Genomic DNA, 22,647 nt, shown 5'->3' with positions numbered 1-22,647 from the left:
TCATTTTTTGGGACTAACCTATTGACCCAATTCCCAGTGCTAGTTGCTGTTTTTTGCTTGTTTTTTACATTGCAGGAAATCAATATCAAATGGAGTCCAAACACCACGAAACTTTTTGGAGATGTTTTATGGACCAGAACACCCAGGATGGGCGAGAGAAGCACCTGGAGGGTGCCCCGAGGGGGCACAACCCACCAGGGCGCGCCTGGGGGCCTAGGTGCACCCAGGTGGGTTGCGCCCACCTTGGTGGCCTCCCGCACCCCCTCTTTACCCTATAAATTCACAAAAGTTCCAGAAACCCTGGGGGTTAACCTAGATCAGAAGTTTCGCCACCATAAGGCTCTATAGCCACCAAAAACCAATCTAGACCCCGTTCCGGCACCCTGCCGGAGGGGGAATCATCTCCGGTGGCCATCTTCATCATCTCGGCGGCAACCACGATGAGGAGGGAGTAGTCCACCCTCAGGGCTGAGGGTTTGTACCGGTAGCTATGTCTTTAATCTCTCCCTCTTGTGTTCTTGAGATGTCACGATCTTGATGTATCGCGGGCTTTGTTAATATAGTTGGATCATATAGTGTTTTCCCCTCTCTATCTTGTTGTGATGAATTGATTTTTTCCCTTTGAGATTTCGTTGTTATCGGATTGAATACTTTTATGGATTTGAGAACACTTGATATATGTCTTGGAATTGAATACTCGTGGTGACAATGGGGTATCGTATTGATTCACTTGATATATGTTTTGGCACTCAACTCGCGGATTCCCGAGTGACATTGGGGTAACCTACGCATAGGGGTTGATGCACGTTCTTGTATTTGTTTCTCCGGTAGAAATCTTGGGGCACTCTTTGAAGTTCTTTGTGTTGGATTGAATATTATGGATCTGAATTTGCTTTGGTGTTATTTTAGTATGAACTCTTTGTTAGATCGATCGGAAAGAATAGCTTCGTGTTATTCAAGTACAAACTCTAGGATAGATTGATCGGAAAGAATAGCTTTCAGGTGGTTTCTTCGTTACACTTTGAGGGAAGGTTATATGATCCAATTATATTATCACTGTTGAGAGATTGCACTAGTGAAAGTATAGACCCTAGGCTTCATTTTCAAGCATTGAAATACCGTTTTTGTGCCCGTTTACTATTTTCTACCTTGCTGTTTTTATTTATTCAGATTATAAAAATATATTTCTACCATCCAAATTACACTTTTATAACCATCTCTTCATAGAACTAGTGCACCTATACAATTTGCCATTGTATTGGGTGTGTTGGGGACACAAGGGATTTCTTGTATTTGGTTACATGGTTGTTTCAGAGAGACCATCTTCATCCTACACCTCCCACGGATTGATAAACCTTAGGTCATCCACTTGAGGGAAAATTGCTACTGTCCTACAAAACTCTGCACTTGGAGTACCAACACGAGTCTATAAGAATAAAGTTGCGTAGTAGACATGAAGCTCTTTTTTGGCGCCGTTGCCGGGGAGGTGAGTGCATGAAGGTATATCTTTAGATCTTGCAATTGAATCTTTTAGTTTCTTGTTTTATCACTAGTTTGGTTTATAAAAAGAAAGCTATAAAAATGGAATTGAGGTTGCATCATATTATTCATCTTTATAATGTATTTCGTGAAAATGATGCAAAGGAAAATTGTGCTCAAGTGTTAGAAGAAGAAGTTAATAAAATGTTTGCCATAAAATCTTTGAATGATGAGCATGATTGCAATGTTGTTGGTATGAATTCTTTGAATATCCATGATGCTAATGATATGCAGAGCCACAAGCTTGGGGATGCAATGTTTGATGGAGATGATATTTTTAGTCCCCGAGATTTGATGTGCAAATTTTTTATAATGATTGCATGCCTTGTATTTATGATGGTTACAATGATGAAAGTGGATTTGGAGAGGTCATGAATTTATTTAGTGATGAATCCACCATTTTGGATGAGGCTTCAATTGACTATGATAACAATGTTGCTATCTATGATGATTATGGCGATGACATGTATGCTATTTTGAATAATGATAACCATGAAACTCGTCATCATGATTTTAATTTTCAATCCCATGATAGTTATTTTGTTGAGTTTGCTCCCACCACTATTGATGAGAATAAATTTTCTTGTGTGGAGAGTAATAAATTTTATATTCTTGTGGATCATGAAAGGAATGCTTTATGTGATAGATATATTGTTGAATTCATTCATGATGCCACTGAAAATTATTATGAGAGAGGAACATATGCTTGTAGGTGTTGCAATAATATCAAGTTTCGTCTCTATGTGTTCAAAATCTTGAAGTTATGTTTGTTTTGCCTTCCTATACTAGTTGATTATTGTTCCCATAAGTTGTTTGTTCACAAAATCCCTATGCATAGGAAGTGGGTTAGACTTAAATGCGCTAGTCATTTTCTTTATGATGCTCCCGTTATGTTTCAGTTCTTATCTTTTATGCGAGCATCATTGAAATCATCATGCCTAGCTAAAAGGGAATAAAGAAAAGCGCTTGCTGGGAGACAACCCAACACTTTTACCTACTGTTTTTGTGTCTTCACATGATTAGGCTACTGTAGTAATCATGTTTTATAGCTTTCGTTTCAATAAAGTGCCAAGTAAGACCTTTGGGATGGCTTACGGTGATAGTTGATTTGATCTTGCTGAAAAACAGAAACTTTTGCGCTCAGGAAAACAATCCTCATTTTTAACAGAAGCATGATAAAATGCTGATTCTTTTTTAAGAAGATTAATAGCCAAATTTCCCAAGTTTTCCTATTTTTTCAGAATATTTGGAGTGGCAGAAGTATGGTTGGAGTAATGATTACTACAGACTGTTATGTTTTTGATAGATTCTGTTTTCAATGCATAGTTTGCTTGTTTTCTAGTTTCTATGGCTTATATTTCTCAATATAAATTGTGTAAATGATATGCTACAGTAGGCATTGTGTGAGAAAAATTATGAATCTTGTCTTTGACTGTACTAGAGTGAATTATTCGTCTTTATCATACTAACCTATCTCACAAAGTTCCGTTAAGTTTTGTGTGATTGAAGTTTTCAAGTTTTGGGTGAGATGTCGAAATGAGGAGAATAAGGAGTGAAAAGACCCTAAGCTTGGGGATGCACAAGGCACCCCAAGGTAATATTCAAGGAAGATCCAAGCAACTAAGCTTGGGAATGCCCCGGAAGGCATCCCCTCTTTTCTTCTCCAACATTATCGGTAACCTCACTTGGAGCTATGTCTTCATTTGTCACATGATATGTGTTTTTCTTGGAGCATAATTTTGTTTTGTTAGGATTTGATTGCTGTTATTTGGAATAATATTTTGAATCTTTCTTTTCAATAAAAATATCAAGTTTGGCCTTTGCCATTCTTATTTTGCAAGTATTCATGTTGCTGTTTCAAAACAGAAAGTTTATCGATGTTGCAAAAATTAGAAAAGTCAGAATGTGATAAAATATTGAAACTTTTTGCAAAATAAGTTCTGACAAATTTTCTACAGTGTGGAAAATTTCATAACTTTTGAAGTTAGGGAAGCATTGATACTGTTGCATTCTTTACAGACTGTACTGTTGTGGCAGATTGCTGTTGTGTTTGCATTGTTTGCATATTGCTTGTCGAATGATTCTATTCGAGGATAGGAGTATTAAATATGCAGAGGAATTTAGTATGCAATGTTGAATAATAATTTTATTGATTTTCTACAGTAGAGGATGATAAGATTTTTGCATTGGTTTATTCTAACTTATCTCATGAGTTCTTGTTGAGTTTTGTGTGGATGAAGCTTTTGAGATTTAGGAAAGCTGTGATATGAGAAGAATTAAGGAGACAAAAAATCTCAAGCTTGGGGATGCCCAAGGAACCCCAAGATAATATTTCAAGAATTCTCAGGCATCTAAGCTTGGGGATGCCCCGATAGGCATCCCACCTTTCCTCTTCAACAATTATCGGTTAGTATCGGTTGAGCCTAAGTTTTTGCTTCTTCACATGAGTTGTGCTATTCTTCGAATGTCATTTTATTTTCATTTTGCTTCTGTTTTAATAAAAAATGCTTAGATCTGAAAGTTTTTGAATAAAATAGAGTCCTCAAATAGTTGCCAGGGAGGCTAGGTAAGAGGCATTCACATCCTGTCAACGAAGCTCTTTTCTATGGAATTGCTATAGTGCGTTACTTATATGTTTTTGAGCATGGTGTGCTTTAGTATTTTTGAAGAAATTCGCTCTTGCTTCACTTAAATTAATTTGAGAGAAAGAAATATTATGCTCATGATCTTCATTTATATCTTTTTGGAGTAGCTTGTCATTTACTTTTTTGCTTCACTTATATCCTATGAGTAAATTGTTGAATAAATTGAATATCATGCCTAGTGGTAGCTTCACATTGGGTTTCGAAAGTGAAATCTTTTGAGGCTTGACTATCACAATATTGGTCATACAAGCAATTCACGAATAATTAGTATAAGGAAGAGAACTTTCACATATAAATACACTATCATGGAAATCTTTTGTGATTGTGAGCCCCCATCAAAATATTATATGCCAAAAAATTGACATTGGACAAGGAAGACAACGTAATGGTTTATGTTTGTTCATATTCACATAGAAGTTATATTGTCATAGATCCTTCAACATGTGGTGCTTGCCCCCCATCTTTGCTAGCCAAAAATTCCGCACCAAGTAGAGATACTACTTGTGCATCCCAAAACCCTTAAACCCAAATCTTATTTTCAAGAGTCCACCATACCTACCTAAGGATTGAGCAAGATCCTTGAAGTAAGTTGTCATCGGTGCAATAAGGAAATAAAAATTGCTTCTAGAAGTGTGATATCATTTAGTGTAAGAGAAGTTTGAGCGTTGTACAAACTTGTTATGGCAAAGAATAAAAGCGACAGACTGCATAATAAAGGTTGCTATCATAAGGGGCAATATAATGTGACGTTCTTTTGCACTAAGGGGTTGAGCATACAAATAAATAAGTGCATGGCAACCTCTGCTTCCCTTTGCAAAGGGCATATCTTTTACTTTTCTGTATTTACTTTTATGCAAAGAGTCAAAGTTTTTCTCTCTATTCCCTTTTTATTTTTCTCTTTTGGAAAGCATCATGTGGTGAGGAAAGATCTAGGCACATATATCCAGTTGGATATGGGTAGCATGAGTTATTATTGTTGATGTCACCCTTGAGGTGAATACGCTGGGAGGCAAAACAATAAGCCCCTATATTTCTATGTGTCTGGTTGAAACGTTTTGCTCATGTGTATGCAGTGAGTGTTAGAAATCATAGAAGACTATATGATGATTGAGTATCTGGAGATCATACATAAACTCTATTGAATACGTTAAATTGCAATTGCTTGGTGACTAAGAACATAGGTTGTTGAGTTTCAAGAGAATTCATTGTTTGAAACTTAACATGTGAATTGGTTGCTACTTTAACATGAGAAATTTTATGAGAATGAATTGTTGTCATGATGCTTGGAAAAGTGATTGAAATTGTCATTGATCAAACTTGTGCACTTTTCTAGCATTCACACTACATAAATTATTTCTTTTATCATTTACCTACTCGAGGATGACTAGGAATTAAGCTTGGGGATGTTGATATGTCTCCAATGTATCTATAATTTATGAAGTATTCATGCTGATACATAATCAGTCTTGGATGTTTTACAATCATTTTATGGCAACTTTATATCATTTTTTCAGACTAACCTATTTACCAAGTGCCTAGTGCCAGTTGCTATTTTTTGCTTTTTTTACATCGCAGGAAATCAATATCAAACGGAGTCCAAACACCGCGAAACTTTTTGGAGATTTTTTATGGACCAGAACACCCAGGATGGGACAGAGAAGCACCTGGGGGTGCCCCGAGGGGGGGGGGCACAACCCACTAGGGTGCGCCTGAGGTCCCAGGCAAACCCACGTGGGTTGTGCCACCTCGGTGGCCTCCCTCACCCCCTCTTTACCCTATAAATTCCCCAAAATTCAAGAAACCCTGGGGGTTAACCTAGATCAGAAGTTCCGACACCGCAAGGCTCTGTAGCCACCGAAAATCAACCTAGACCCCGTTTCGGCACCCTGCCGGAGGGGGGAATCATCTCTGGTGGACATCTTCATCATCCCGGTGGCCACCACGATGAGGAGGGAGTAGTCCACCCTCAGGGCTGAGTGTCAGGACCCCGATCCTAAGTCACACCAATCTAGCATTGTGACGCCCCCGATTTGACCGTACACTAATCATACACGCAAATGTGTACGATCAAGATCAGGGACTCACGGGAAGATATCACAACACAACTCTACAAATAAAAATAAGTCATACAAGCATCATTTTACAAGCCAGGGGCCTCGAGGGCTCGAATACAAGAGCTCGATCATAGACGAGTCAGCGGAAGCAACAATATCTGAGTACAGGCATAAGTTAAACAAGTTCGCCTTAAGAAGGCTAGCACAAACTGGGATACAGATCGAAAGAGGCGCATGCCTCCTGCTTGGGATCCTCCTAAACTACTCCTGGTCGCCGTCAGCGGGCTGCACGTAGTAGTAGGCACCTCCCGAGTAGTAGTAGTAGTCGTCGTCGGTGGCGTCGGGCTCCTGGACTCCAATGTCTGGTTGCAGCAATCGGATATAGGAAAGGGGAAAAGGGGGAGAAAAGCAACCGTGAGTACTCATCCAAAGTACTCGCAAGCAAGGAGCTACACTACATATGTATGCATTGGTATCAACTGGAATAAGGCTATTATATGTGGACTGAACTGCAGAAAGCCGGAATAAGGGGGGATAGCTAGTCCTTTCGAAGACTACGCTTCTGGCAACCTCCGTCTTGCAGCATGTAGAAGAGAGTAGACTGAAGTCCTCCAAGTATCATCGCATAGCATAATCCTAACCGATGATCCACCCCTCATCGCCCTGTGAGAGAGCGACCACCAGTTGTATCTGGCACTTGGAAGGGTGTGTTTTATTAAGTATCCGGTTCTAGTTGTCATAAGGTCAAGGTACAACTCCAAGTCGTCCTGTTACCGAAGATCATGGCTATTCGAATAGATTAACTTCCCTGCAGGGGTGCACCACATAACCCAACACGCTCGATCCCATTTGGCTGGACACACTTTCCTGGGTCATGTCCGGCCTCAGAAGATCAACACGTCGCAGCCCTACCTAGGCACAACAGAGAGGTCAGCACGCCGGTCTAAATCCTATGGCGCAGGGGTCTGGGCCCATCGCCCATTGCACACCTGCATGTTGCGAGGGCGGCCGGAAGCAGACCTAGCCTAGCAGGCGTTCTAGTCCAATCCGGTGCGCGCCGCTCAGTCGCTGACGTCACGAAGGCTTCGGCTGATACCACGACGTCGAGTGCCCATAACTGTCCCCACGTAGATGGTTAGTGTGTATAGGCCAGTGGCCAAACTCAGATCAAATACCAAGATCTCGTTAAACGTGTTAAGTATCCGCGAACTCCGACCAGGGCCAGGCCCACCTCTCTCCTAGGTGGTCTCAACCTGCCCTGTCGCTCCGCCACAAAGTAATAGTCGAGGGCCGTCGGGAACCCAGGCCCACCTCTACCGGGATGGAGCCACCTGCCCCTTCAGCCCCCAACTCCGAACAGTACCACAGGTAATGCAATAGTACAAAGTATATAGTATATGCCCGTGATCACCTCCCGAAGTGATCACGGCCTAGTAGTATAGCATGGCAGATGGACAAGAGTGTAGGGCCACTGATGATAATCTAGCATCCTATACTAAGCATTAGGATTGCAGGTAAAGGTAACAACAGTAGTAGCAAGGACAAGCTATGCATCAGGATACGATTAACGAAAAACAGTAACATGCTACACTACTCTAATGCAAGCACTATAGAGAAGAGTAGGCGATATTTGGTGATCAAGGGGGGGGGGGGGTTGCCTGGTTGCTCTGGCAAGAGAGAGGGGTCGTCAACACGGTAGTCGTACTGGGTAGTAGCGGCGTCGGTCTCGGTGTCTAGCGAGAGAATAGGGGGAAGAAACAATAAATATATTGCAAACAAATGCATGACGATGCATGACATGACAAAGCGTGATGCTAGGTGTGCCCTAACGTGGTACGAGGTGGTACCGGTGAAGGGGGGAACATCCGGGAAATTACCCCCGGTGTTTCGCGTTTTCGGACAGATAAACCGGAGGGGGAAAGTTGCATGTTTGCTATGCTAGGGATGCGTGGCGGACGAACGGGCTGTGTATCCGGATTCGTCTCGTCGTTCTGAGCAACTTTCATGTATAAAATATTTTCATCCGAGTTACGGTTTATTTTATATGAATTTTCAAAGTTTTAAAATGATTTCCTAATTTCTGGATTTAATTTAATTTGAAAATAGATTAGTATTTAAATGCTATGGGTACATAGGAAGTGTACCCAGAAGTGTGTATGGGTATGTCAGGTGGGGAGAGGGGGTCTGAGTCAGCAGCCCAGTCAGCAGTCAAAGTTTGACTTTGACCATTGACTGGTCAAACTGACCAGTGGGTCCCCACTGTTAGTGAGACAGTTTGTTAACAAGTTTTATTTATTTAAAATAGTCCAATTAGTTAGTGGGCCTAGTTTGTCATAGACTCAGGTTAGGGATTGTGTTATCTTAATTAAGTAATTAACAATGGTGGGGGCCCACATGTCTGTGGCAGTGGGGGTGCTAATGGATTCAGTAACCACCGGTGCTAATCCGGTGGCTCCGGCGATCGCCGGTAGGCCGACTCCGGCCACGGAAGCTCACATGGGTGGCGGCGTTGGAAATCCCGTTCAACAGCGAATCGGGTGGTGGTCATGGGGCGGTCGAAGGTGGAGCGTAGAGGCAGTGTCGTTGAGCGGGGCGGTGGCGGCGCTTCTGCTTGCGGGACGCGACGCACCGAACGGTCGGGAGCAGCGACAAGCATCGTTGCGGGCTGGCATAGGCGAATGCAGGGTGGCGCGGGGGGGGGGGCAGCAGCAGTAGGAGTGACCGTGGGTAGGAGGGCACCGGCGGCTGCAGTCCATAGCGACGCGGGGCGAGGCCAGGAGGGCGTGGGCCGGCGCGAGGGCGCGTTGCCAGGGCGCGGCCGGAGCGTGTCGGAGGCAGGGAAGCAGAGGGAGGCCGAAGGAGGAGCTGTGCGGCAGGGAGCGGGCTAGGTGCGGCGGCATGCGCGTGCAGGACGGCACGGTCGTGCGGTGACTGGGCGAGGGGAAGGGGAGCTCACAGGGGGCCGTAGGGAACTGGGCAGCGGGGCGTGAGAAGGACGACAGGGACGACCGGGCGATGGGGAGGCGAGCGACTGCGGCGTGCTGTCGAGGAGGAAGACGGCGAGGCAGCATTCCGGGTGACGGCGGCGTGGTCCATCGGTGCTGGTGTCGGGGGCGAGCGGAGGGCGCGATGGACCAAGCCCCAGCGTCGAGCGGCGGGGGCACGGGATCGATCCCAATCTAGATCGGATCGGAAGGGAGGAGTGGCGACGTGGAGAGGGGGTAGCAGTTAGGGTTTGACCAGGGGGGTCGGGGCGACCTAGTAGGGCGTCGGGGTGGGCCGGCCCATTCGGGCGGCTGGGGCCAGCTGGGCCACTTGGCCCAGCGCGGGGGGGGGGGGTTCTTTTTTTTCGATTGTCTTCTGTTTTTTGTGTTTTCTTTTCTTTTATTTATTTTCCTTTACTGTTTTATTTTATTTCTTTAATAGTTATAGTTTAATAATAAGTTAAAGCCCACACCTAAATTGGAGTTGTAAAAAGTTTTTAGTGACTAAATAAATTAGTTTAATATTTGTTTATATTTAATAGCACTTATATAATTGTTTTTGCTACTATTTTATTCATCTCATAGTATTTAAAACATTTTATAAAGGTGTGGTTTCTCCACCATAATTATCTGTGCAATATTTGGTTCACTCCGAACATTTTTGTTTCTATGTTTGACAACTTTTGTTGTTTGCCATATTTTGGATTGAATTTTGAATCGGTTTTGTACTAACGAAAGATTAGCAACAGTAACAAAGGTGACGTGGTCTAATTAGCAGAGTTTTACTATCGCTTAATTATCTGGGCGTCACAATTCTCCTCCACTACAAGAAATCTCGTCCCGAGATTTAAGAGGGGAGTAAGGGGGAAAGTTCTGGTTACGATATTCTAACGGATCTTCTCGAAGAAGTTAATCCCTTTCGTTGATGTCTTCAATTCTTTATTCCAATGCATCATGATGAAGTTGTCTTCCTTCGGGAACTCCGTTGTACTTACGAAAGGATAAGGGGGTATTACGGAAGAACGGACCGCTACAATGTTCGCTTATCTAGCAGTTAACATCAGGGAAGGTGGCGGAAAGTAACTCTTGAATTGAAACTTTAGACATTATCGAGAGCAAAGTGAGGAGGTATCATGAGAAGTTACAAGCGGATAAACAATCGTTCGTTGCCTGAAACAGAGTGTGAAAGGGGTTCAAGGCAACGAGAATAAGTATTGTGCCTAATACCAGAATTGATGATCACAGGGAAGGTGGCTCGTGAATTACATACGAAGCCAAGCATTAGGAATATCTTTGGAAACAGGGGTGGTATAGGAGAGTCAGGTTTTGATCCTGTGGAACTGTGGGTTTTGGGCCCACCATGTTGGTTAAAAATAGGAGCGGCGACATCTTGCACGGTCATGATAGCAAGGCATGTCAGAGAGTAGCATCTCAGTTATGTCGGCAACAACGTCGGTACCAAGGGTGAGGGACGAAGAGAACCATTTTCCTACTCGTTGAACGAGGCGGACCAATAGGCAAAGTTCTCGTCCATTGGTGGTTACTGGAATGCTATCAACAAAAGCAACAGGTCTTACTGACACGGTTGTACACCAAGGTGTTTTACATAAGCAGAAGAATACCACTGCTTATATAATATAGATTACAAGAAGGGTTAAGCAAACCAATGGAAAGGAAAGGTGATTACCAGGTTTAATCAGAACAATGGGGAGGAAAATGTGTATACACACATATTTCAGGGTATATCCTTCCCAAGGACAAGCAGAGCATGATATCCATGACAGGATAGAAATAGATAACCATTTAGGTAAGGGGGGCATCATGATATTACCCATACAACGGTGTTTGGATAATTGATAAAGAGAATTTAGCATTGTGCTTCAAATGTTTTTCTTGATGAACGGAGTACCACAGACATGCTTTGAGATAGCATTGACATGGTCTTCAAGCAAAGGTTGGACTTGGATACACAAAGGATTCATTAGGAACAACTTATTGAATAAGTTTTACAATTTCCTCATGGAAGAATCGCTATGCTTGCTAAAAAGGAAACTGTAATAATAGGTTCTCCGGCCAGGTGTGCTAGGCATGACATCATCTTACCGGGTCATATAAAATACCAATGTTATAACTCTTGGAAATATATTCCAACCATCATATTTGACCGAGGTTTAGATTCGATTGGCATTGTGATACCTCAGGCTTAGAATGCCTGAGAAGAAAAAGGTGTAACACAAATTAACGTAAGGACATTTTAAGATTCTCGGGAAACGAACCATGGGAGCAAGTTTCGAAACAATAGTTCATCATTAACCAAGGAGAATATGAGGATGTTGATGATGGACTCAGCGACCATTCATTAAGAATTCCAAAAACATGGATTTCCACAATTATGTGAACAAGGAGATAATCATTTGTCCGATCGAATGATATAATGATGTATGCTCAGGAAACACACACAATTAATCATTGGTTGACGGTGCACCCGAGTACGGACTTAGGTAGCACAAACAATGTTAGAATGGCGATTCGATAACCAATGGTCTAAGAATGAAATGTTGACCATTAACTTCAAAGCAATAAGGTTGCTAGAAGTTTTAAAATTACTAGTCCATCTATCGGTATTCCTGTTAGGAACAACACAGGGACCAAGAAAAGAATGGTGATGGTGAAGTATCACCTATATCAAGAATTCTTAAGAGGTGGTGAAATTCTCACGACATTCTTGACATAAAAAAAGAAGGTAATACTCCAAGGTAAAGGAGAACAAATGCTGGATAGCAAGGAACTCAAGGTATAACACAAAACACGAACAAGTTTTTGTTGGAGGGAAGGTAATAAAGTGGTCGATGATAACACAAATCATCAAGGCAAGGATGGCATTTCTCATCATGAATCCGATTGATATCCTGGAAGAGCTCATAAGGTTGATGATGATCACGACACATTTGTCGAGAGGTTACACGAAGATGTAATCGAACAGCGATCACATCAAGTCAAAGGACTGATGAAGCGGAAGGTTATTGGAACTAAGGTTACGACATGAACTCGAAATCAAGCTTGATGTTCAAGTCGAAATGATATGACGAGGAAGATCAACGTAAGTTTAGCTCATCGTCGAAAGTTGTGCTCCAGGAAGGACCAGGTAGCGTAGTTAAAATTTAGCACGATAATGATATAGCCAAACAAGCTAGGAATGACGTGATTGAGTTCAAATTCGTAAGTAATGAAGGTTACCAAGAATTGCTTAATCACGATACGGACTCGAGTCAGTTATCGGTGTCTTTGAGTGTTAAATAACTCAGAGCCCGTGAAAAATTGGAATCAATGAGAATGTAGCAATTGATGAAGAACTCATAAGAAGTTATGCAGTTCCGTGATAATATTGAGATACCATGGGGGTAATGCTCAACAACAGATCAAAGTAGAGGTTGGACTAGGGCATTGCTCTGCAGAAGACAAGTGCTTAAACTTGCACGAGAAATGGTATTTAAAGAAGAACATGGCCGGAACCACGCTTGCAAAGGCCAGATCCCAAATATAAGATGAACTTATACCCGGGGAATAATTAATTTAAGAGAAGCTTTCATGATAAGATCTACATCATGTCCATGGGCATGAACACAAAGTTCAAAGTCGACTCCCACTTTTCCAATGCATAAAATTTCATTCACTTCTCGTTTTCGATGAAGTTGCAGTGTTGAAATTTTATCTGGCTTAACACCAGTACAGTATGACCCGTAGAAGTTTCTGGGTTTACACAGATTAGAAAAGGTATAGGTTCAACACATCGGGGCATCTTAGAATCATATACCACAATCTTCAGGAGTAATTTAACTCAAGCTCGAAGGCAGAGCATGGTTGAGAAAGCGAAGGATACAATTTACCAAAGGCATTATGTATTTGAGGAAAGGCTCACAAGGTTATTGAATATGAAGGGCGTTGTCAGATAAAATCCAACAAAGGATCTGGTGGTCCATAAGGGATCTGATGTGAGCATCGGTACTCAACCAGAAGAAGAAAGAATGCAAGGAGATCATATGATAGAAACAACTAACTAATTCAATGCTCAATCGCAAAGGATTTATGATTTCCAATTCAAGGGATCAGAAGCAAATGCTCTGATTAAGGATGGAATAGTTGAATAGACTTAGGGGTACAACCGACGGCAATTTAATTGGTTGAGAACCAGCTCATGTTCAAACTGACACTGAGCCGGAAGGATGAATTCTAGGATTCGATTGAGGGATGCGAGCATCCTCAACATATTGAATCAATGGACTTAAAATGATAAAGACAAGGGATGCCAATAAGATTATGAGACTTATGGGATTAACCATAATGCAAGCAAGCAAGAATTTCAAGAGCAATAGGCTGCTCAGGATTTTTGGAAGATCGAATGGTATTTCGAAGTCTTTTGCGAAACACATGAACAACTGGGAATGAGCGGATACTCGATAAGTGCGAGGAATTATCCGTAGGGGTATTCAGGTGACAAAGAACAATAAGGCGGTAAGCTCAAAGGATTATCGAAACAACGACGAGTATTTCGGGGTATCTTGTAATAACAAGATCAAATGTGGATGAATGTAAGAATAACAACTCCAAGTATTTATCCATAAGGGTTGACGGTGGAAGGGGAATTGCAAACGTGATGAACACAAGTTCTCGGGTTAACAGCGGAGAGTATATTCAGGGTCTTCATGTGCAGCAGACGATCATCAGTAATAAGGGGCTCTCCGATTGAAAGTGATAACGAGATCCTAATGTTAGATTTAGCAAAATTCATTTAACCTGAATAGAAGGGAGATCAAAGTCCCAGAGTATAGACAAGGAGTAAAAGATCCTAATACCACCCAGATGGCGACGTGGGCCCCTAAGGCACACAGCCATGTTAGTAAAAGTTTTTGTAATGTCTAGACTCAACTTCGGTCAAGGAGTGTGGAAGGGGGATTCCTACAGGCAGTCGGCTCTGATACCAACTTGTGACGCCCCCGATTTGACCGTACACTAATCATACACGCAAATGTGTACGATCAAGATCAGGGACTCACGGGAAGATATCACAACACAACTCTACAAATAAAAATAAGTCATACAAGCATCATATTACAAGCCAGGGGCCTCGAGGGCTCGAATACAAGAGCTCGATCATAGACGAGTCAACGGAAGCAACAATATCTGAGTACAGACATAAGTTAAACAAGTTTTCCTTAAGAAGGCTAGCACAAACTGGGATACAGATCGAAAGAGGCGCAAGCCTCCTGCCTGGGATCCTCCTAAACTACTCCTGGTCGCCGTCAGCGGGCTACACGTAGTAGTAGGCACCTCCCGAGTAGTAGTAGTCGTCGTCGTCGGTGGCGTCGGGCTCCTGGACTCCAACGTCTGGTTGCAGCAATCGGATATAGGAAAGGGGAAAAGGGGGAGAAAAGCAACTGTGAGTACTCATCCAAAGTACTCGCAAGCAAGGAGCTACACTACATATGTATGCATTGGAATCAACTGGAATAAGGCTATTATATGTGGACTGAACTGCAGAAAGCCGGAATAAGGGGGATAGCGAGTCCTTTCGAAGACTACGCTTCTGGCAACCTCCGTCTTGTAGCATGTAGAAGAGAGTAGACTGAAGTCCTCCAAGTATCATCGCATAGCATAATCCTAACCGATGATCCTCCCCTCGTCGCCCTGTGAGAGAGTGACCACCGGTTGTATCTGGCACTTGGAAGGGTGTGTTTTATTAAGTATCCGGTTCTAGTTGTCATAAGGTCAAGGTACAACTCCAAGTCGTCCTGTTACCGAAGATTACGACTATTCGAATAGATTAACTTCCCTGCAGGGGTGCACCACATAACCCAACACGCTCAATCCCATTTGGCCGGACACACTTTCCTGGGTCATGTCCGGCCTCGGAAGATCAACACGTAGCAGCCCTACCTAGGCACAACAGAGAGGTCAGCATGCCGGTCTAAATCCTATGGTGCAGGGGTCTGGGCCAATCGCCCATTGCACACCTGCACGTTGCGAGGGTGGCCGGAAGCAGACCTAGCCTAGCAGGCGTTCCAGTCCAATCCGGCGTGCGCCGCTCAGTCGCTGACGTCACGAAGGCTTCGGCTAATACCACGACGTCGAGTGCCCATAACTGTCCCCACGTAGATGGTTAGTGCGTATAGGCCAGTGGCCAGACTCAGATCAAATACCAAGATCTCGTTAAACGTGTTAAGTATCTGCGAATGCCTACCAGGGCCAGGCCCACCTCTCTCCTAGGTGGTCTCAACCTGCCCTGTCGCTCCGCCACAAAGTAACAGTCAAGGGCCGTCAGGAACCCAGGCCCACCTCTACCGGGATGGAGCCACCTGCCCCTTCAGCCCCCCAACTCCGAACAGTACCACGGGTAATGCAACAGTGCAAAGTATATAGTATATGCCCGTGATCACCTCCCGAAGTGATCACGACCCAGTAGTATAGCATGGCAGACGGACAAGAGTGTAGGTCCACTGATGATAATCTAGCATCCTATACTAAGCATTAGGATTGCAGGTAAAGGTAACAACAGTAGTAGCAAGGACAGGCTATGCATCAGGATACAATTAACAGAAAGCAGTAACATGCTACACTACTCTAATGCAAGCAGTATAGAGAAGAGTAGGCGATATCTGGTGATGAAGGGGGGGGGGGCTTGCCTGGTTGCTCTGGCAAGAGAAGAGGGGGAAGAAACAATAAATATATTGCAAACAAATGCATGAGATGCATGAGATGACAAAGCGTGATGCTAGGTGTGCCCTAACGCGACACGAGGTGGTACCGGTGAAGGGGGGAACATCCGGGAAATTACCCCCGGTGTTTCGCATTTTCGGACAGATGAACCGGAGGGGGAAAGTTGCATGTTTGCTATGCTAGGGATGCGTGGCGGACGAACGGGCTGCGTATCCGGATTCGTCTCATCGTTCTGAGCAACTTTCATGTGTAAAATATTTTCATCCGTGTTACGGTTTATTTTATATGAATTTTCAAAGTTAAAATGATTTCCTAATTTCTGGATTTAATTTAATTCGAAAATAGATTAGTATTTAAATGCTATGGGTACACAGGAAGTGTACCCAGAAGTGTGTATGGGTATGTCAGGTGGGGACAGGGGGTCTGAGTCAGCAGCCCAGTCAGCAGTCAAAGTTTGACTTTGACCATTGACTGGTCAAACTGACCAGTGGGTCCCCACTGTTAGTGAGACAGTTTGTTAACAAGTTTTATTTATTTAAAATAGTCTAATTAGTTAGTGGGCCTAGTTTGTCATAGACTCGGGTTAGGGATTGTGTTATTTTAATTAAGTAGTTAACAATGGTGGGGTCCCACATGTCTGTGGCAGTGCGGGTGCTAATGGATTCAGTAACCACCGGTGCTAATCTGGCGGCTCCGGCGATCGCGGTAGGCCGACTCCGGCCACGGGAGCTCACATGGGTGGCGGCATTGGAAATCCCGTTCAACAACAAATTGGGTGGTGGTCGTGGGGCGCTCGGAGGTGGAGCTTAGAGGCGGTGGCGTTGAGCGGGGCGGTGGCGGCACTTCTGCTTGCGGGATGCGACGCACGGGACGGTCGGGAGCAGCGATGAGCGTCGTTGCGGGCCGGCGTAGGCGAATGCAGGGCGGCGCGGGGGGGGGGGGGGGGGGAACAGCAGCAGCAGGAGCGACCGTGGGTAGGAGGGCACGGGCGGCTGCAGTCCATAGCAACGCGGGGCGAGGCCAGGAGGTCGCAGGCCGGCGCGAGGGCGCGGCCGAAGCGTGTTGGAGGCAGGGAAGCAGAGGGAGGCCGAAGGAGGAGCCGTGCGGCAGGGAGCGGGCTAGGCGCGGCGGCATGCGCGTGCGGGACGGTGCGGTCGCGTGGTGACTGGGCGAGGGGAAGGGGAGCTCACAGGGGGCCGTAGGGAACTGGGCAGCGGGGCGTGAGGAGGATGACAGGGACGACCGAGCGATGGGGAGGCGAGCGGCTGCGGCGTGCTGTCGAGGAGGAAGACGATGAGGTAGTGTTCTGGGTGACGGCGGCGTGGTCCATCAGTGCTGGTGTCGAGGGCGAGCGGAGGGCGCGGTGGACCAAGCCCCAGCGTCGAGCGGCGGGGGCACGGGATCGATGCCGATCCAGATCGGATCGGGAGGGAGGAGTGGCGACGTGGGGAGGGGGTAGCAGTTAGGGTTTGACCAGGGGGGTCGGGGCGACCTAGTAGGGCGTCGGGGTGGTCCGGCCCATTCGGGCGGCTGGGGCCAGCTGGGCCACTTGGCCCAGCGCGCGGGGGGGGGGGTTCTTTTTTTCTATTGTCTTCTGTTTTTTGTGTTTTATTTTCTTTTATTTATTTTCCTTTACTGTTTTATTTTATTTCTTTAATAGTTATAATTTAATAATAAGTTAAAGCCCACACCTAAATTGGAGTTGCAAAAAGTTTTTAGTGATTAAATAAACTAGTTTAATATTTGTTTATATTTAATAGCACTTATATACTTGTTTTTCCTACTATTTTATTCATCTCATAGTATTTAAAACATTTTATAAAGGTGTGGTTTCTCCACCATAATTATCTGTGCAATATTTGGTTCACTCCGAACATTTTTGTTTCTATGTTTGACAACTTTTGTTGTTTGCCATATTTTGAATTGATTTTTGAATCGGTTTTGTAGTAATGAAAGATTAGCAACAGTAACGAAGGTGACGTGGTCTCATTAGCAGAGTTTTACTGTCGGTTAATTATCCGGGCGTCACAAGCATGTAACACATCATATCGCTTTGTGTCCTCACGCACGGTATCCCCACGGGTGCCACCTTACCTGGCTCGAAACCGTCTGCGCCTTTTGGCTCACATATATGATAGTGTCGCTAGCATCCATATGGCAGAGAACCCGGGCCGACATGTCTAGTAGTAAACCCAAGGTGGCACTAACTTACAGGGATAGGCATACATGACTCAGCAACGAACGTGTCGGTCATCAACATATGAACCCAAGTCGTAGCAAGCTACAAGGACTTAAAGGAACAACGCGTGATATTTCCCCGAATGGAACGACACAGGAACGAAGAAGGACACATTCCGGCCAGCCTAAGTGTTCCAGAGAAGTAGCAAGCTACCATGGCTCAGTGGAAGCACTAGGAGACATTTCCCCATAAGAGAGGCTACCAAGAATAAACAACTAGGTTGTCGGATCCCACACATACCAAGCATTTCAATAACATACACACAATATGCTTGATATGTGCAAATACAACATGGCATCACAACAAAACTCTACGACTCAAAGTATTTATTCATTAGGCTCCGAGTTACGAGATATTACAAACATGGGTCTGGTGACCCAGCATTCAAGTCATACAAGCAATAAGCACATGCGGAAGCTTAACTTGTCTGAGTATAGACCACTACAAATGAAAAAGGCTGAGAAGCCTGACTATCTACAAGATCCTGCCGTGGGCACAAGATCATAGCTGAGGTAACAAGCTAAACATCAAAGTCCAAGCAGAACTACTAGTAAGACTGAAGTCTCTCTGCAAAAACATAAATTAAGCAAACGTGAGTACAAATGTACCCAGTAAGACTTACATTAGAACTAGCTACATATGCATCAATATCAACAAAGGGGGTGGTGGAGTTTAACTGCAGCAAGCCAGCTTTGACTCGGTGGCTATCCTGAACTACGACTGCTAGTAACTCTTTTGAGGTGGCGCACACAAGTCCACATATTCACCATATCAATACACCAGTATGGATCCACTCCCGTCTCCCTACAAGAAGGTCACCCATAGCACTCACGCTTATCTTGCGCATTTTAGATTATCCACTTTCACTTGTCTATGAACTGCATAACCAACCTAGTAGTCCATTACCACGGACGCGGCTATTGGAATAGATCATGTTAACCCTGATTCAAAGGAACCTGTCCCCGTCCCATCAGCAATGTTCCTTCTTGGAACACGTGTCTACGTCTAGTCAGGACACTGTGTCATGTCGTGTGTCACCTAGACACACGTGTCATGCGTCACCTGCCTGCACACCTGACCGCAAATGTCCATGTAACCGCAAGGTAGGCTCTAATAAGCACAGAACTCAATTCTTGTGAGTCGTATCACAAGACAATCCACCATGTTTTCCAACACGGCCTCTCATCACCAACTTGACGAAAATGGGTCAAGACACTTAAGTCTCCTCATTAGGACATGATCATTCCAATTCATCACCCAGATGGATCAGACCCGACACAACTCTAAGCATAGCAAGCGAGCATGGAAAAGTGGTCACAACAAAGCTCAAGAAACTCCTAATCATGCTAGGATGGTTTAGCTATTTGGTGACAATGACAGGTCATGCAAAGGAATGGGTTCAACTACCGAGAAAAGGTAACAATTCAAATGTTATTGTCCTAATGTAGTAAAAGAGAGCAAGAGCGAGAGAGTGGGATTGTATCAGGATGTTCAATGGGGGTTAGCTTGCCTGGCACTTCCGAAGATGATATAGCTCTTCATTGGTGTCATCGATCACATCGCCGGAACAATGTCTACTAAGAGCGGACAAACACCGGCAACAAGTGGGAACACAATCAATGCAATCCAACAATATGATGCATGAATGTGACATGGCAATATGCTGTGATTCGGCCTAATGCAGCTAGCAACGATTTAAATGGAGTTGGTTTGAACACTAGATTCAAATTCAAACTCCACATAAGACATTTCAAATGCCATTAATTCAAATTGTCTTATACATGAACTTTAAGTTGTTCAAACATGCATGAAAATGCCATAAACAGATTCTTTGGATTTTTCTGATAATGTTTCATATATAAATTATTGATTTGGAGTCACGGTTGAATTTCTATGATTTTTAGAAGTTTTAAACATTTTTTGGAAATTTCCTAGATTAATTTTAATACAGAAAATCATTAACTGTGTCAGCACTGCTTCACTATGACGTCAGCAGGTCAATCGAGTTGACCAGGGTCAAACTTGACTGGTGGGACCCACTTGTCATTGACACAGGCACTAAACCCAGGTCAAATCCAGCGCTGACTAGGTTTGACTCTGTGTTTGGGCCCGCTGTCAGTGGCTATGAGGTGGCTAAATAGGGGGGCTTAGCTGGCGGTGTTAGCGTTAATGAAAGCCGCATCGGCATTCTTCAGAGTCTCGCCGGCGACGATCAAAATCGTGGCGGAGGTCCACCGGAGTTGCACTTGGGGCTGCCGCTTGCTGCGATGAGGGCATCAGGAAGGAGCCCTTGCTCCCCTACATCCAGGGGAAGCACGCTGCTGGGCGTGGGGTGGCCTGGTTCATCGGCGGCGAGCTCATCCGCGGCGGACGGAGCATGGGGATGCGGCTGGCGAGGCTGCAAGCCACGGGGACGCTTGATGAAGTGCTCTACGGGCTCCTGGGAACTCTAGGAGTTTGACTACGCACCCAGATGCGACTGGGACAAGCCCTAGCCACGCCGGCGACATCGCCGGCGGCAAGGAGCTTACGGGTGCAACGGGGAGGTAAGCTAGGGGTTGAGTGCGAGGAGGGGAACAGGGGGAAAACGGAGAGAGGCTCACGACGAGGAGGATGGTGCAGACGGCGGTGCCGGGGATGTGTTAGATGCCGCGAATCGAGTGTGAGGTAGCCGGCGATCGGAAGTTGAAGATGAGGTCGAGAACGAAGCTGCAGGGCTCCGGCGGTCACGTGAGTCAGCTTGTAGCTCCAAGGAGTCCTGGAGGAGGTCATGGTCATGCTGGTTTAGCGAGTGGTGGTCTGTAGCCATGGCTACAGCTTGCTCTCGGTGCTCACAGCGAATGGAGGAAGAGAGAGCCGGGGAGGGGGAGAGCTCGAGGGAGAGTGAGAGAGGGATCCAGGGGTTGCGTGGCGGCCTTAGCGGCCTCCAGAAGCAGTGGCAAGCACCAGGTGGCCTAGGCGTGTGCGTGTGGGCGTCAGGCACACGCTCATCCTTCTCTCCGACAAGGAAGACGACAGGAGGAGCTGCGGTGGTGGGCTGGGCCGACTTCACGTAAGGCCAGGTAGGCTTCGTCTCTCTCTCTCTCTATCTCTTTCTATTAAGTTCTTGTTTTTCTATTTTTCTCTTTGTTTTAGCTTTATTAAAAAAATTACCAAAGCACTTTTGAAAATCCTGAAAATAATTGTGGGCACTATTTGAATTATTTACAATATCCCTCATTTAGTTTCGGAATTATTTGAGCATCTAAACTATTTATAGCATTTAAATGCCCAAATTCACATACTTGATGATTTAATTCAGAAATGCAGAATGGCCTAGAAATAAGTGCATCATTTTTGGCAGAGGTTTTCACCTTTGTCAAAAATCATGAACTTTTCTAAAGGGCATTTTGGGTTCACTGAAAATATTTCATTTTGATCCTAGTTGGATTTCATTTGGTGCTAGGGTTTGAACATCCCCATTTCAAGCTTAAGCAACATTTAAACATGATGCAACAACCAAGACTAGTCCACAAGCAAGGCTAAAGCTAGGGCAGTGACACTGAGGGTTTATACCAGTAGCTATGTGTTTAATCTCTCTCTCCCTCTCACGTGTTCTTGATGTAATGATCTTGATGTATCGTGGGCTTTGTTAATATAGTCAAATCATATGGTGTTTTCCCCTCTCTATCTTGTTGTATTGAATTGATTTTTTCCCTTTGAGATTTCATTGTTATCGGATTGAATATATTTATGGATTTGAGAACACTTGATATATGTCTTGCAATTGAATGCACGTGGTGACAATGGGGTATCGTACTGATTCACTTGATATATGTTTTGGCACTCCCCTCGCGGATTCCCGGGGTGACATTGGGGTAATCTATGCATAGGGGTTAATGCACGTTCTTGTCTTTGTTTCTCCGGTAGAAATCTTGGGGCACTCTTTGAAGTTCTTTGTGTTGGGTTGAATATTATGAATCTGAATTTGCTTTGGTGTTATTTTAGTACAAACTCTTAGTTAGATCGATCAGAAAGAATAGCTTTGTGTTATTTTAGTATGAACTCTAGGATATATTGATCAGAAAGTATAGCTTTGAGGTGGTCTCGTACCCAACAAACAATTCCGTCTTATGTTCTCCGCTAGATAGGAACTTTGGAGTGATTCTTCATTGCACTTTGAGGGATGGTTATACGATCCAATTATATTAACTGTTGAGAGATTTCCCTAGTGGAAGTACGGACCCTAGGCCTCATTTTCAAGCATTGCAATACCGTTTTTGTGCCCATTTACTATTTGTTACCTTGCTGTTTTTATTTATTTAGATTAGAAAAATATATTGCTACCATCAATATTACACTTTTATCACCATCTCTTTGCCGAACTAGTGCACCTATACAATTTGCCATTGTATTGGGTGTGTTGGGGACACAAGAGATTTCTTGTATTTGGTTACAGGGTTGTTTGAGAGAGACCATCTTCATCCTACACC

This window comes from Triticum aestivum, chromosome 6A, assembly GCF_018294505.1.
Source record: "Triticum aestivum cultivar Chinese Spring chromosome 6A, IWGSC CS RefSeq v2.1, whole genome shotgun sequence".
In the NCBI taxonomy this organism is placed as follows: domain Eukaryota; kingdom Viridiplantae; phylum Streptophyta; class Magnoliopsida; order Poales; family Poaceae; genus Triticum; species Triticum aestivum.
The sequence above is the reverse complement of the archived record's forward strand: the minus strand, read 5'-3'. Positions refer to the sequence as shown.